Source organism: Vicugna pacos, chromosome 3 (assembly GCF_048564905.1).
Source record: "Vicugna pacos chromosome 3, VicPac4, whole genome shotgun sequence".
Classification (NCBI taxonomy): domain Eukaryota; kingdom Metazoa; phylum Chordata; class Mammalia; order Artiodactyla; family Camelidae; genus Vicugna; species Vicugna pacos.
In genome coordinates this window covers 65,191,752-65,205,921 of record NC_132989.1, presented here as the reverse complement: position 1 = coordinate 65,205,921, position 14,170 = coordinate 65,191,752, and the positions used below count along the sequence as shown (strand labels likewise).

Genomic DNA, 14,170 nt, shown 5'->3' with positions numbered 1-14,170 from the left:
ATGTGGTCCTCGTCAGGTGGTGTTATGGTACCTATATGGGCTGATGCATAATCAGTGCTTGTGTCTACATACCAATAAATATTCATGAAGACTGGAAAGTGGGAAAATGACTAGTTATTAAAAACCGTGGAATTTGTCATCACATTAAAATTTATTCAAGATTACTTAGTCACTTCTATGTTCATCTCATTTTAGACAAAAGAAAAACATTGCAGGATATGAAATCACACATTATTGAATTCCCATGTTAGGCTTTATAATCACAGTTTAAAGCAGGGCCAAGTTTAATCAGGTAAATCTCTTAAAATTGTGGACCCTTCTCTTAAGACTGACTCTAAGTGCCAAATGATTTAAGATTTTATGTTAAAAATACTTTGATAATCAACAGGGAGTGCCAGTATCATAGAAATGAAGTGATACAGGTCATAGTCATTGCTGTTTTATACTTTGCAAAGGTTAGGATTTTCAAATTAAATAAGCAATACCTGGGCAATCTACCTAAGAAATAGAAAAAGCAAGAATAAACAAATGGGACCTAATTAAACTTACAGAATTCTGCACAGCAAAGGAAACCATAAGTAAAACAAAAAGACAACCTACAGAATGCGAAAAAATTTTTGCAAATGAAACCGACAAAGGCTTGATCTCCAGAATATATAAGCAGCTCATACGACTCAATAAGAAAAAAATAAACAACCCAATCCAAAAATGGGCAGAAGACCTAAACAAGCAATTCTCCAAGGAAGACATACAAATGATCAAAAAGCACATGAAAAAATGCTCAATATCACTAATTATCAGAGAAATGCAAATCAAAACTACAATGAGGTATCACCTCACACCAGTCAGAATGGCCATCATTCAAAAATCCACAAATGACAAATGCTGGAGAGGCTGTGGAGAAAAGGGAACCCTCCTACACTGCTGGTGGGAATGCAGTTTGGTGCAGCCACTGTGGAAAACAGCATGGAGATTCCTCAAAAGACTAGAAATAGACTTACCATATGACCCAGGAATCCCGCTCCTGGGCATATATCTAGAAGGAACCCTACTTCAAAATGACACCTGCACCCCAAGGTTCATAGCAGCAATGTTTACAATAGCCAAAACATGGAAACAGCCTAAATGTCCATCAAGAGGTGACTGGATAATGAAGATTTGATATATTTATACAATGGAATACTATTCAGCCATAAAAACCGACAACATAACGCCATTTGCAGCAACATGGCTGCTCCTGGAGAATGTCATTCTAAGTGAAGTAAGCCAGAAAGAGAAAGAAAAATACCATATGAGATCGCTCATATGCGGAATCTAAAAAAAACAAAAAACAAAAACAAAGCGTAAATACAAAACAGAAACAGACTCAAAGACATAGAATACAAACTTGTGGTTGCCAGGGGTATGGGGGGTGGGAAGGGACTGGGATTTCAAAATGTAGAATAGATAAACAAGATTGTACTGATTAGCACAGGGAAATACATACAGGATCTTGTGGTGGATCACAGCGGAACAGAATGTGACGATGAATGTATGTATGTTCATATATAACTGAAAAATTTTGCTCTACAGTGGAATTTGACACAACATTGTAAAATGACCATAATTCAATTTTTAAAAAGTTAAAAAAAAAAAAAGCAATATCTAGCGCTACTGGAGAGTGGATGATATGAGAAAAGCCACAGTGGCAGCCTCCCTCCCCAGTTGCAGTGAAAGGGCTAATTAGGCAACAGGCATCTGCATCACTGAAATGCTTCAGCCCGGCCAATGTCTCCATCAGAGGTACTGGAAACCCTGACTCATCTTTGCGGCTTCTTTTCTTCCCTCATGAGGCACAAGATACAGAGCAGAGAACAGAACAACAAAAAGTGGGCGAAAGGAGAAAGGGAAATTTTGTAACTCCAAAATATTTCAACATTCAACTCTTGGCAGACCTTACTTCCGTGGGAGTAAGTTGCCAGTATTGCTCATGTTAGGGATTCAAGGCTTCTACCATGCCCAAGGGAAAGCATTGTTTCCTCCATTCTCTGCCCCCCTGCTATGTATTCTAGCCTGACCCTGGCCAAATACTAAACAGAGGTACAAGACTTTTTCCTGGAGTATTTCAATGCAGCACACTTTCTTGATAATAGAAGAATTCTAAAAGTGCTCAAGGAATTCTTACGGAATTTTTAATTTTACTAATTCAAACTAGTAATATTTACTCCTTTTTTTCTAAAAAGTAGTTATACTTTGTTTCTGCCAGTTGTTTGGGGTTTGGGGTCAGGAGAAGAGTTGTATAGAATAGATCCATTTTTCTGTCTATGGCCTTTTGATAAGCAATTCTGAAAGATTCACACTATTTCCAACATTGAGGGGTTACCAGCTTTCCTTAGTGTAGCTCCCTGAACGTACTTATAATTTAGCTGAGGGATGAACAAATGAACAAAATCTATATTTTAAGGCAAAATAGGATACATATCTTAAGAAGACTTTAAAAGAATGTTTTTATTTGTTTTAAGAGAATCATAAGCAGAGTGTCATAGACCAGGGTGGAGGGCATACTCAGTCATGACTGTCAGGAAGCTTCATGTGAAAGCAATGAAGAGCTGGGTTGGTGAACAGTGGATACAAGGCAGAATCCTATCAGAGAATGACAGATTCAGAAGCACAGAAATTTGAAAACACAAAATATGTGTGAGGAGCAGAAAGCAGTTCTTTTTTAGTTGAAATGTGGTGTGTAGCAGAAGATTGAAAGAGAGAATTAGAAAAATAAGGTGACAGCGAAGAGGCATCTTGTGGTTATGGATTCAGCTTTTTACTACATGTACACACTCTAAAAGATTGGCTGTTTAGAACCATGTGGTATTCCAGATAGAAAATTCCAGATCAAATAACTAAGTGATTGAACCTTGTATTTTACTTTTTGTGAAGAAAGTCTTTATAAAGCATACAGTATACTGTGAGTCTTACTAGAGCATGTTATATATTCCTCTTTTTCCAACTATGTTTCATGAAGCCCTAAAGAACTGTCAAGTGTATTTTGAAGAAGCGAGGGAGCTGGTGGCAAATGAAAGGGCCTTTCTCCTACCTCCTGTCCCTCATTGCCAAGCAGTTCAACTTCTTACTGCTTTGCTTATTATACTGCTTCTACAAGATTGCATTTGAAGGAGTTCCACCTATGAAGTGAAGTTTGAGTCCAGCGAGAAACTCTTACGTGGTCAAATTACTAAGAAAGCATTGACTTATTGTGAGCAGTCTATTTTCTTTAATAGACCGAAATGTCATGGATAAATGAATGCACAGATGCATAGGCATGTCGATGGAAGTCATAGAACATGGTATGGGATATTTGAATGAAAAAATATGTGTGTGGGAAGAAGTCAGTATCATATTATGGAAATAGACCACTTTTAAACATTTATACTTTGGAGAACATGGGAATCTTATTTAATACATGGATATAGGCATTTATAAAACAGTTACCTGGATTCCTTAGAAGGGTCAATGCCAAAGGCCCTCCACACTTTTGAACATGTTTTTTTATCCTTAATTTAAAAGTTCCCTTTGCAAGTATTTACTTTTTACATTCTGAGAAAATGAAAGTACTTGTAACATTTGGCATGTTTGTTACCTTAATAGAAAAAGAGTCTTGTTAAGTAGTATCTCCTAAACTTAAAATAACGGTAGATAGAATCCTAGACATATTTTTAAATGAAATGTTTCAAACTGACATTTACTCCTTGTATAAGCCACAAGTCATTCACTAAATTTTAGATTGCATAATCGCTAAAGCTTTGTGCAATTTAGTCTTGAGTCATAATTATTTCAGTTAATATTTTTATCCCAATACCCAAATTTGATTTGAGTTTTCCATAGTTCCATATGTGGGAATTCATGATATGAGAACCTTCTTTTTTATTTATTGCATAGCAAGGATCAACTCTTTAGAGAATATTAGCCATTTTGAGATGGCTATTCATGGCAATCACATTAAATTAAGAAACATTGAAATATCAAAACTGAAATTTTCTCTGGGCTCTGTTAAGCTACTTTTATTAATACATAGAGGACTGTGATTTTTCTGTGCTTTTGGAATGGGAAGAATTATTTGGGGATCTTCTCACAAATGGATTAAGGATTTAGCAAAAAAGGAATTTTTACACACCATCCACTGTCATCTCTTTGAAATTAGTAACTAGTCTAAGTGTAAAGTGAAAGCATAGGAAATTAATAAATTTCAAAACTAATGTTTATGTTATGGAAAGTTTAGAGAAAAATACACATATTCTAGACATAGAAAAATAGATATATGCTAATAAATATATCAAACCAACATGTTATATACCTCAAACTTATACAGTGTTATATGTCAATTATACCTGAATTTTAAAAATCACTGTTTAAAAAAAGTAGATATATTCTTTAAGCTTAGTAGCCTGAATTTCCTTTTGGTACATTCAGAAATGACAAATCATTAACTACTTGTGAATGCAAATCAGAGTAGCTAATACGCAGGAGCTTACATTCCTTCTGGGGATAGAGATGTGGTCATATGTGGAGGTAACTGCACATGGTCATAAATCTCATGGTGGTAAAGGGAACATTACAAGATCCCCAAACTCCCTTTAAGCTGAAGTGATGAGGGTAGATTTTAGGGAGTGGGAAAGATTTCTGTTGGTCACTGCAGTCAAGAGGGAGAATTGAGCTGTAGGGAGAGGAAGGAAGGGGCCGTTCCATCCGGGTGAGCAAGATGAAGGGAGACCGTTTGATCTCTTGTTGAGATTTGATTGGCTCTAGCAGGAGGTTGCTCTGGGAGAGGAGCAGGCATCAGAGCTAAATAGGAAGGACAGGCCAGACATAGGGAAGGTGATCAAAGAAAAAAGTCCTCCTGGCAGCACCAAAAGTTTCATTATTTTCATTATTTTTGTATCGTGGTTTCACATGTATTCTATACCCTTTCTGTAGCAGGTAGAATAATGTGTCTTCCCAGCCCCTTCCCCAAGATGTCAGCTTCCTCATACTGGAACCTGTGACCATGTCTCCCCATGTGGTGACCTGTGAAAGAAGAAGGCATCCCCCAAAGACATCCAAGTCCTAACCCCTGGAACCCATGAATGTTAGTTACCTTAAATGGCAAAGGCATTTTGCAGCTGTGATTAAATTAAGGATAATGAGATGCAGAAATTATCCTGGATTATCCCGATGAACCCTAAATGTCATTACAAGATTCCTTATTTAGAAGGAAGAGGAGGGAGATTTCAGGCAGAAAAGAAGGAGGCCATGTGATAGAAGCAGAGGCAGAGAGAGGAGATACTAAGGTGCTCTTGCAGGGGACATGAGCCAAGGAATGCAAGAAAGGCATTTCTAGATGCTGGAAAAAGCAGGGAAATGGGTTTACTCTAGAGCCTCTGGAGTCCTTACCAGTACCTTAGTCTGAGCCCAATGAGACTCACTTCAGACTTCTGGCCTCCAGAACTGTAAGAAAGTAAATTTCTCTTCTGTTTGCCCCCAAGTCTGTTAGAATTTAGCCACAGAAAATTAATACATGTAAGGCATTAGCTACTTCATAAAGTCATCGGGTAAACACAGACTGGGCTCTAGTGGGCTTCTAGGAATGTTCTACCTCAGGCTGTCATCAGGACACAAGATGTCACCACTTCTGCAGGAGGGAACGTAGTCAGATGTGTGATTCTAGTTGGTTGGTGCAGAAGTCAGCATGGAGAAGTTACATAAATGAAAGTGCTAAGATTGGCATAGTTGCTAACTAGCCAAGAGGAAATTGAGGAACTGACTCTTCTTAGTGAAACTGTTAGGACTTGGTAAAATCATTGGAATAAGCTCTGAGAAAGGAAGTTAGGAAACAGAACATTTGCAAAATTCACGTGAGGATGCTGAGATGGCATCCAAAGGGCAAAAGGCAAAACTCTTACGTCAACTGCTGATGAGGTTTGACTGAAAGGAGACCATGCTGCAGCTAGACAAATAGCTCTTTTTCTTGTCTTTTTGAAGTAAAAGTAGTATGAGATGATTTTTTTATAAGTATAGGAAAGTATAAAATGATAAGTAAGAACCTCTCTCATACTTCAACCCACCTCTGGATCTTCTGTCTAAAGCTTCCTGCTATTAACTGTTTCTTGTGTTTCCTTTTAGAAAGCATTTTTCTGACATAAAGATCACATATCAATATACACAAATGGGATCATGGGATATACACAGTGCTTACCCTATCCAAGGAGATCTTTTAATACCAACCCATTTAGATCTAACCTATTCTTGCTATGGCTCCAAAAGTATCTCACTGTACAGATTTCTCATGACAGATGTGTTCAGTCTGTGGCTGCAGGATATTTATGTTGGTACCCACCTGCCTCCCAGCTTTTACCCATCTGCCCGTTTACCTCTCTGAGCTCATCTTCTCTTCTCCCTCTTGCTTACTCTATTCCAGCCACACCAGCCTTCTGCTTAATCTTCAGACACATCAGTTGTAGCCCTGCTTTTGCACAAGCATTCCTCTGCCTGCAATGCTTTTCCTTTAGATTTCGACTTGCTCCCTCCTTCACACCTTAGCTCATGTTTCAACTTCTCAGTGAGACCATCTTTGACCACACTATATAATATTGTAATCCTTTCCTGCTCCACTTCCTTTTTAAAATTTTCTCTGGTGAACGTTTCACTGAAGAACATTTCACTCTCTAAAATATTATATGCTAATTTATTTTATTTGTCTCCTTTTTCACTAAAGTATGTTTCATAAGGAGAGTAATTTTATGTGTCATTTAAATGTTATTAATACCTTATGAGTTAAGAATTGCTGGACATCTGATGTCTAGACAAGAATATAATCTTAAATAAAATGTTCTTCTCCATCAGTATTATTTAATTATTGTCTAAGCACATCCTTGCTCCAGATCTCTCTCTCTTGATTTTCAAATGTCTCCTAGCACTGTGGACTTTTGCTTTGAGTAAATGTTACTTTAATATATATTCCTTTAAAAAGCGTGATCTTTCCACATTGTAGACAAGTAAGTAAAATTTTTGGTTTCTCTGTACCCAAAATGGAAAGAGATAGTAATTTAAATGATGTAGCTGATAACAGCTTTCAGTAGACACTGTCATTCCACTGTTCAGTAAACAATAGTTTTGAGCATTATGGCCACTATAAATTTATCAGTTTCACTTCATTTTTTTAGAGTTGCAAAATTTGCCACAAATTTCATCAGATTTTTTGAAATGACATATAGCAAAGTACATCAAGAAAATTTCCAAATCTTTTGACAGTAAGTGCTATCAGAGATTTTAGATCCCCCTCCTTCGTGGAAATATTTATATTATTAACATAGAAAAACTTATATTAAATTATTTTTCTTGGTAACCTTGTATGTTCTATAAATCCATAGCAAATATTTGTTAATAAGGTTAATATGTTAACTTTTTTTTTTCCAAATTGCTGTTAATCTCAAGTACACGTTGGAAAACAAACATACAAACAGCTTGATACTTTATAATATAAAGTATGTGGGTGAGTTAGATCTGTCTACCTTACAGGCACAGGTATGGAGGGCTTATTTCATGGCATTAAATGGAATCATAGAATGTGGATAGAAACATAATATAATTGCGGAGGTGTAGTGATCCCTGAAGAATGGCCTCTATCAAGTCATTCATCATCCATGATCAAGATGTCAAGAAATGTAATGTGTTGTGATACTGTCCCTTATTACTCATGATTAAGTCAAATTAAAGTGGCACAAAGACCAGGAAACCAGCTTAGATGTTCACCAGAAGCATTCATATTCAGTCTCTGTGAGATTCAACTTATTTCTTTGAGCTAGTGAACAATTCATTACCTGGTATGTATGATTTTTAAATAAAACAACCCTTTTAAAGATAATAATTGCAAATATGTGAATTGTATTTTTAATTAGAAAAGTAATGAGCTTGTACTGGTAAGCTATTTATTATTATATGGTCAGTACTTTCACACTTAACAGTTATTTTACTATTTGTAAATTGTTCTGGCTGAAGACTTTTTTTTCCTTTTTTGATATCTGCATAACTTTTGATTGTTGTGAGTCATTGAATGGGAACCTAATTATAAAACAAATTCAGCTATTCACTATATATGGCCACTAATAACATTACTATTAGCCTGTTAAAGCCTCTAGTCAGTTTTTCTCAATACTGAATTCTACTGAACACTGTAAACTCACAGTTTTGCATGACTTTGTATACAGTTAAAACCTCGGTGAAATTATATGTATTTGTTTATTCAACAATTATAATTATAATTTAATCTATAAAAACGTATATATACTAAAGACTGAAGGTGTAACATGAATGAGATATCTCTCACCTCCCTAGTTGCCCCCTAAAATGTCCATATCCTAATCCCTGGAACATGTGAATGTTACCACATACAGCATAGCACAGACTTGTAGATGTGGTCAAGATAAGGATCTCGGGGTTATCCTACGATTATCCTAGCATATTGAAGTGGACCCAAATGCAAGTACATATGTTCTTTTAAGATGGAAGTACAAGGAGATTTGACACAGAAAGAGGAAGAGAAGGCAGGGTAACAACGGAAACAGAGATTGGAGTGCTGTGACTTCAAGCCAGGGTATACTGCAACCCCTATAAGCTGGAAGAAGCAAGGAACAGATTCTTCATTAGTGGATGTAGAGGAGCCTAGCCCTACTGACCTTGATTTTGGCCCAGTGATACTGATTTTGGACTTCTGGACTCCAGAACTGTGAGAGACGTGTGTTGTGATAATCACCAAGTTTGTGATAATTTGTTGGAGCAGTCACCAGAAATGAATATACTGAGCGAAAGAGACAAACACAAAAACTAGTGATTATGGTGCAGTGAGAGCCCTGTCAGAGGGATGTGGGAGAGGAAGTGGGATGGCAGGCATGGAGCACCAACTCTGGCAGATCAAGTTCTATAAAGCTACTTAGAAGATCCAAACTGAGACCTGAAGTAAAAATAAGATTTTTCCAAGCAAGGAAGAGAGTGCCAAAATGCAGAAACAAAAAAGTGTGGTGAGGTGCTCGCTTAGGCAGCACATATACCAAAATTGGAACGATACAGAGAAGATTAGCATGGCCCCTGCACTAGGATGACACGCAAATTCATGAAGCATTCCATATTTTTAAAATGACTATAACTCAATTAAAAAAAAGTTTAAAAAATACTAATAAAATAAATAAAAACAGCAAAAAAAATGTGGTGAGTTTTAGAATACAAAACTGTATTTTGCAATGCCTATTTCATTTCAGGAAATATTAAGCCCTAAAATAATTTTCATTGATTTTTAATATTTTGATTAGTCATATATATCAAAGAAGAGTGTAAGTCTTTATGAAGCATTCTTGGAAAGAGTACTATCCTTTACAAATAAGATAAAAGAATAATTATTATTTCCTGTAATTGCTAGTCACTGGGGGTTTTAGAGAAGTTATTACATGGAAATTTTGATTAAAGTCATCTCAACAGTGTTGTAGTTTAATCAGGTAGAAAGAGAGATCATTTATTCCAGTTATACAAATAATCACTAGCCCTTTAAATGGTAATGAAAATAAGGCAACAATTTTAATTACAGATTTCTCTTCTCTTCTTTTATTTTATTTGGATTACCAAGAATTTTGCCTAGAAGTGTTTGGCCAAGTAAAAAGTAGAGAAAGGTCATTTCTCCATATTCTCTTGTCAAAATTAAATAATAGAAGTAGTGAGGATGCCGGACCAAAATATCTGATACTGTGCTGGGGACCCCTAGAAATGTTTCAGACTGGACAGAACCTGGATGAGTTTTAAAATCTATTTTCAAAGTTGATTTAAGTACTTGAGAGAGAGAAGGGTAATGAAAAGATGTTACAAATCAAATGGAGATTTACTAGGACAGGCACCAGGTATCAGTGGTTGGGCTGTGAGAACAAGAAGGGAAAGACAAATAAATTATAATACAAGGGACAATTAGATTATCCAGGGATGTCAAGAAAAGTAAAAGTAAAAAGGCAGCTGTTGATTTTAGTTCTCTTCCCAGAGCCAAGAAACTGGATTAGCTGATCAGTAGATAGTGAGAATTTCGTTCCCACATCCTTCACAGCATTAGGCACTATCAAACTTTTCAGTTATGTAGGGAAAGAGGCCAAATTCAGGAACTTCCCATAACACTAGGGAATAAGGAGTTTTTAAGAATGTTTAGTCATGTTCAGTGGGCTTCCCGTGGAAACCCGACGCCAGCTCTCCTCCTCAGCATCTTCAGCTCACCTGAGACCTGGAGCTCACAGCTCCTTCCCACACCTTCTGGGAGTCTGGCCCAAATCCTTGGTCAGTTGAACTATGTCTGCCTCTCAGTTAAAAACAGGTCTGTACAATCAGCCAGTCAGGGACATCTCACTTCACCTTTTATTTTGGAAGAGGGTTTTCTGGGATAATTGTCTTCAGTACGTTCCTCTTAATGCAAATTGAAGTAGAACTGAGAAGGAAATTAGAATTCATTTACACAGATGGTAATATTCTGTTTTGTCTTGTTTTAATCAATGGTCCAAGAGAGGTTTCCTAATCATAAAACTTTAAAAATACTTCATTCATAGACGCAGTAATTATGCTTAAATGATGGATGGTGCATAGTCTGGGAAATCCCCTCTCTCTCTGCTTATTTCTATGAGCGTAGTTTCATTTTTTCCCTGTGTATATCACCTTTTTCTGGTATATACCTATAAAAATAAGAGAATAATATAACAGTATGATAACCTATAGGAGCAGTACATGTGTTAATATTCACTTATAGATCTATTTTAAATAGTTTACAATTTCTATTTCTCATTTTACTGCAAAACAAAAGATTTCTATGATTATCCTAAAAATATACTTAGCCCTTAGTTTTGTAATGAGGTATTCAAGCATTTCTTGTACATTGGTAATATCATCCATTTACAGAAACATACCTTTCCATTAATTTTCAAGGATTTTTTTGTAAGTTGTATCCATTGGCAATTCTATTAACAAAAAATATAGTCTTATGTTCTATCTCTCTGATTTTTAACTATACCAGTGTAAGCCTGAAAACCAGTTATTCCCAAATTTTTTTGTCTTCTAATCTCTAGACAGCAAATTATTTGTTTGTCACCTTTTGACAATAATAGGGAAACTAGGCTGAAAAGCAACTACCAGTTTAATCAGCCCAATATACCATTGTGAATTTTACAAAAGTCACAGTTGTGCTTGGGATACTGTGTTAATTTATTTAGAATTTTAACAGGTCTTATCCTTGCCCCAGCCTAACAGATATAAGGGAAACTGCAGAATGTCTGCATTAGTACTCTTTTTTTTTTAAGTATGTAAAGTGGGATTGGCTTTTGCTATTCCTGCAGCCTTTTGTGCAGCTGATAGAAGGAAAATACAGCTTTTATTATTCTAGAAATAATACAGTGTGCTCTAGTAATTAGCCATAAGATTTTATAAGATTGGGACCTATTTGACATTAGATAATCACTTTGGAAAAGTAAAGGTTTTGAATGACTCAAGATAATATACCTATTGTCACTCTTTAAATTCAGAAACATGGATAAATTGGGAGTTTGGGATTTGCAGATACTAACTATTGTATATAAAATAGATAAACAACTAGGTCCTATTGTATAGCACAGGGAACTATATTCAATATCTTTTAATAGCCTATAATGAAAGGAATATGAAAAGAAATATATATATATATAACTGAATTATTGTGCTGTACACCAGAAACCAACATTGTAAACTGACTATGATTCAATAAAAATAAATTAAAAAAAAACTTTTTTTAACCCCAATCTGTAAAAGCAGGCTAAAAATCATTTAAAAATAGTTATTGGGAACTGAGAAGACTGATTTGGGTCCCAGGTAGGCATTTACAATGGGATCTCTCCCCACTTTTTGCTACTTTCACAAATAAAATGGGAACGTTTTAAGTGATTTTTTAAAATGAAGTTGCTTCCTAGAACAATGTAGAACAGAACAGTCTTTCTTGGCATGTAGACATTTTCTATTCTACTCCCTACTATGACCTAATTCCAAAGTCAACATTCCCTTTTTGCAGTGAGGCTGGAAGAGTTTCTGCCTCGTAATCGAAGCTATCACATAGTTGAGCTTATTGTGCTTTTAGAAATTGTGAATTTACCTGCTTTCAGCCAGATTCTCTTATTACTATTAAGTAGTCTTCCTCCAAATTCCATTTTATTTATTCATAATAGAATCTGTCTCTAATTTTTAAGTATAATTGAAATAAATTAAGTAATCCTTCTACCCAAGCTTGAGTCATTTCACATTTAATATTCTTTACAGGAAAATCCATTTTGGATCTATATATTCTACTAACATCATATTTTCCACTTTTCCTTTTTCAACTGCAATGTGGTTTATTTCCTGAAGTTTTGCTTTGACAAGTGTAATTTTGTCATTATAAAACATGAGTTTTTAGTACTGTACAGTTACATTTCTTTTGGTCTTACAGCAAGTAATTCTTGCCAGAAAGCATCTTGTAATCTATTTCTTAAAGAGTATAGAAAGAAATAGAAAATCTTGAGAAGCATATTAAACATCCCTTGACAGTTTGAAACTAACAGGCTCCCTTCTTAATTACTTTCCTTCATTCCCAGAAGATTGCTAAGGAATTCTTATTGCTGTTCCATGGATATATATTTCACAATTAACAGTATACTATATTTTTAATCAGTAGATTTTTAAAATAATTAATGACATAATTCGGTATGTTAATCAGAGATGAAAAGCTCATCATGAATATAGCTTGAAAATACTCTTTCAAGGGAAAGATTGCTACCTGTTTTTTACTTGTATGTTTTGCTTATGGAGGTATAATTACCATAAAGTAAAATTCATGATTCTTATTTGTATAGTGCTATGAATTTTGACAAACATACAATCAGGCTAGGAAATATTTCCATCCTCCCCAGAAGTTTTTTCATGACTATTGGTAGTCAGACCTATCTTCCCACACCCAGCGCTGGCAACACTGATCTGTCCCAATAGTTTTGCTTTTTCCAGAATATCATATAAAATCGTGCAGTATGTAGCCATTTTGAGTCTGATTTGATTTATGTAGCATAATGCCCTTGAGATTCTTCCATTAGAACTGTGTTAGTATTTCATTGCTTTTAATGAGTAATACTCTATGTGAGGATGTAGCATATTTATTTATGCACCTTATAATTCTTTCACTATTAATTTTATTATTATTATTAATGTTTAGCTATTACTTTACAATACTTACCAGGTACTATGGCAAACTTTTTATATCATTTGAATGATTTAATGCTCCAAATTATAATACAGTATTTTTTTAACAACAGAAGCAGACTTTAGGTTTGAATCTCATCTCTTTCACTTATTAGTTTTATGGCTTTAGGCAAGTTAACACCTTTTAATTCTATACAACTATGCAAAGGAGATGATAATAATACTACCTTATAGTGCTGTTGTAAAGATTAAAAGAGTTAATATCTATAGGTACTTATAAGAGTGTCCAGTTCTTAGTATTCAGTAAATATCAGTTATATTTTGTTATATACTTTTGAACAGCCATATAAAATAGGGATTAATATCCCCAATTTGAAGAGGAATCAAGCTCAGAAAAGTTTAGACTTCCTCAAGATCATGTGATAACTAAAGTAATGGATACAAGATTTTGATCCAGTTTATTTGACTCCAAATTGGGTACCTCTTCCATAACAAGACACTGATATATTATTAAATTAAAACCACTGATTCATCCTCTGACATTATGGCAAATGTGACATCCTGAAAGATCCTTCCACCAAAATATAAAATGTTTGAATTACAAACATACATATTTTACTAGTGTACACAAAAATGAGCTTAAAGTTATGAGAATCGTTAAGACCAAAACAACAGCAAGCTGAAGCCAAAGCAGGCTCCTTGCCATAAGCAGTAAACAAACTGAAAACTAGGGCTGCCCTGAGATAAAAATGCTGATTAAGTACAGCCCCTGGAAGACTACAGTAAGCCCTGAGCCCCCTTGGTAGTGCCCCCTGCTCTCAGTAGATATAAACACAAATCCTCTCTGAAGGAAAGGCCTTAGATTTTTCAAGGAACAAGTTATTTTAATTTCATCAAACTTTTCTGGCAGAGTAAATGGAAGAACACTCCCAACTCATTCTGTGAGAGT

At 35.3% G+C, this 14,170-nt stretch overlaps 1 protein-coding gene and 1 non-coding gene across 5 annotated transcripts in view; both read left to right on the top strand.

Moving 5' to 3' along the window:
* XRCC4 (X-ray repair cross complementing 4) overlaps positions 1–14,170 on the top strand; it is a 314,282-nt gene that overhangs the window by 193,199 nt on the left and 106,913 nt on the right. The window lies entirely within an intron of this gene.
* LOC116280102 (U6 spliceosomal RNA) lies at positions 9,032–9,138 on the top strand. Its single transcript, XR_004189437.1, has one exon. It is a non-coding gene; the product is annotated as a U6 spliceosomal RNA (small nuclear RNA).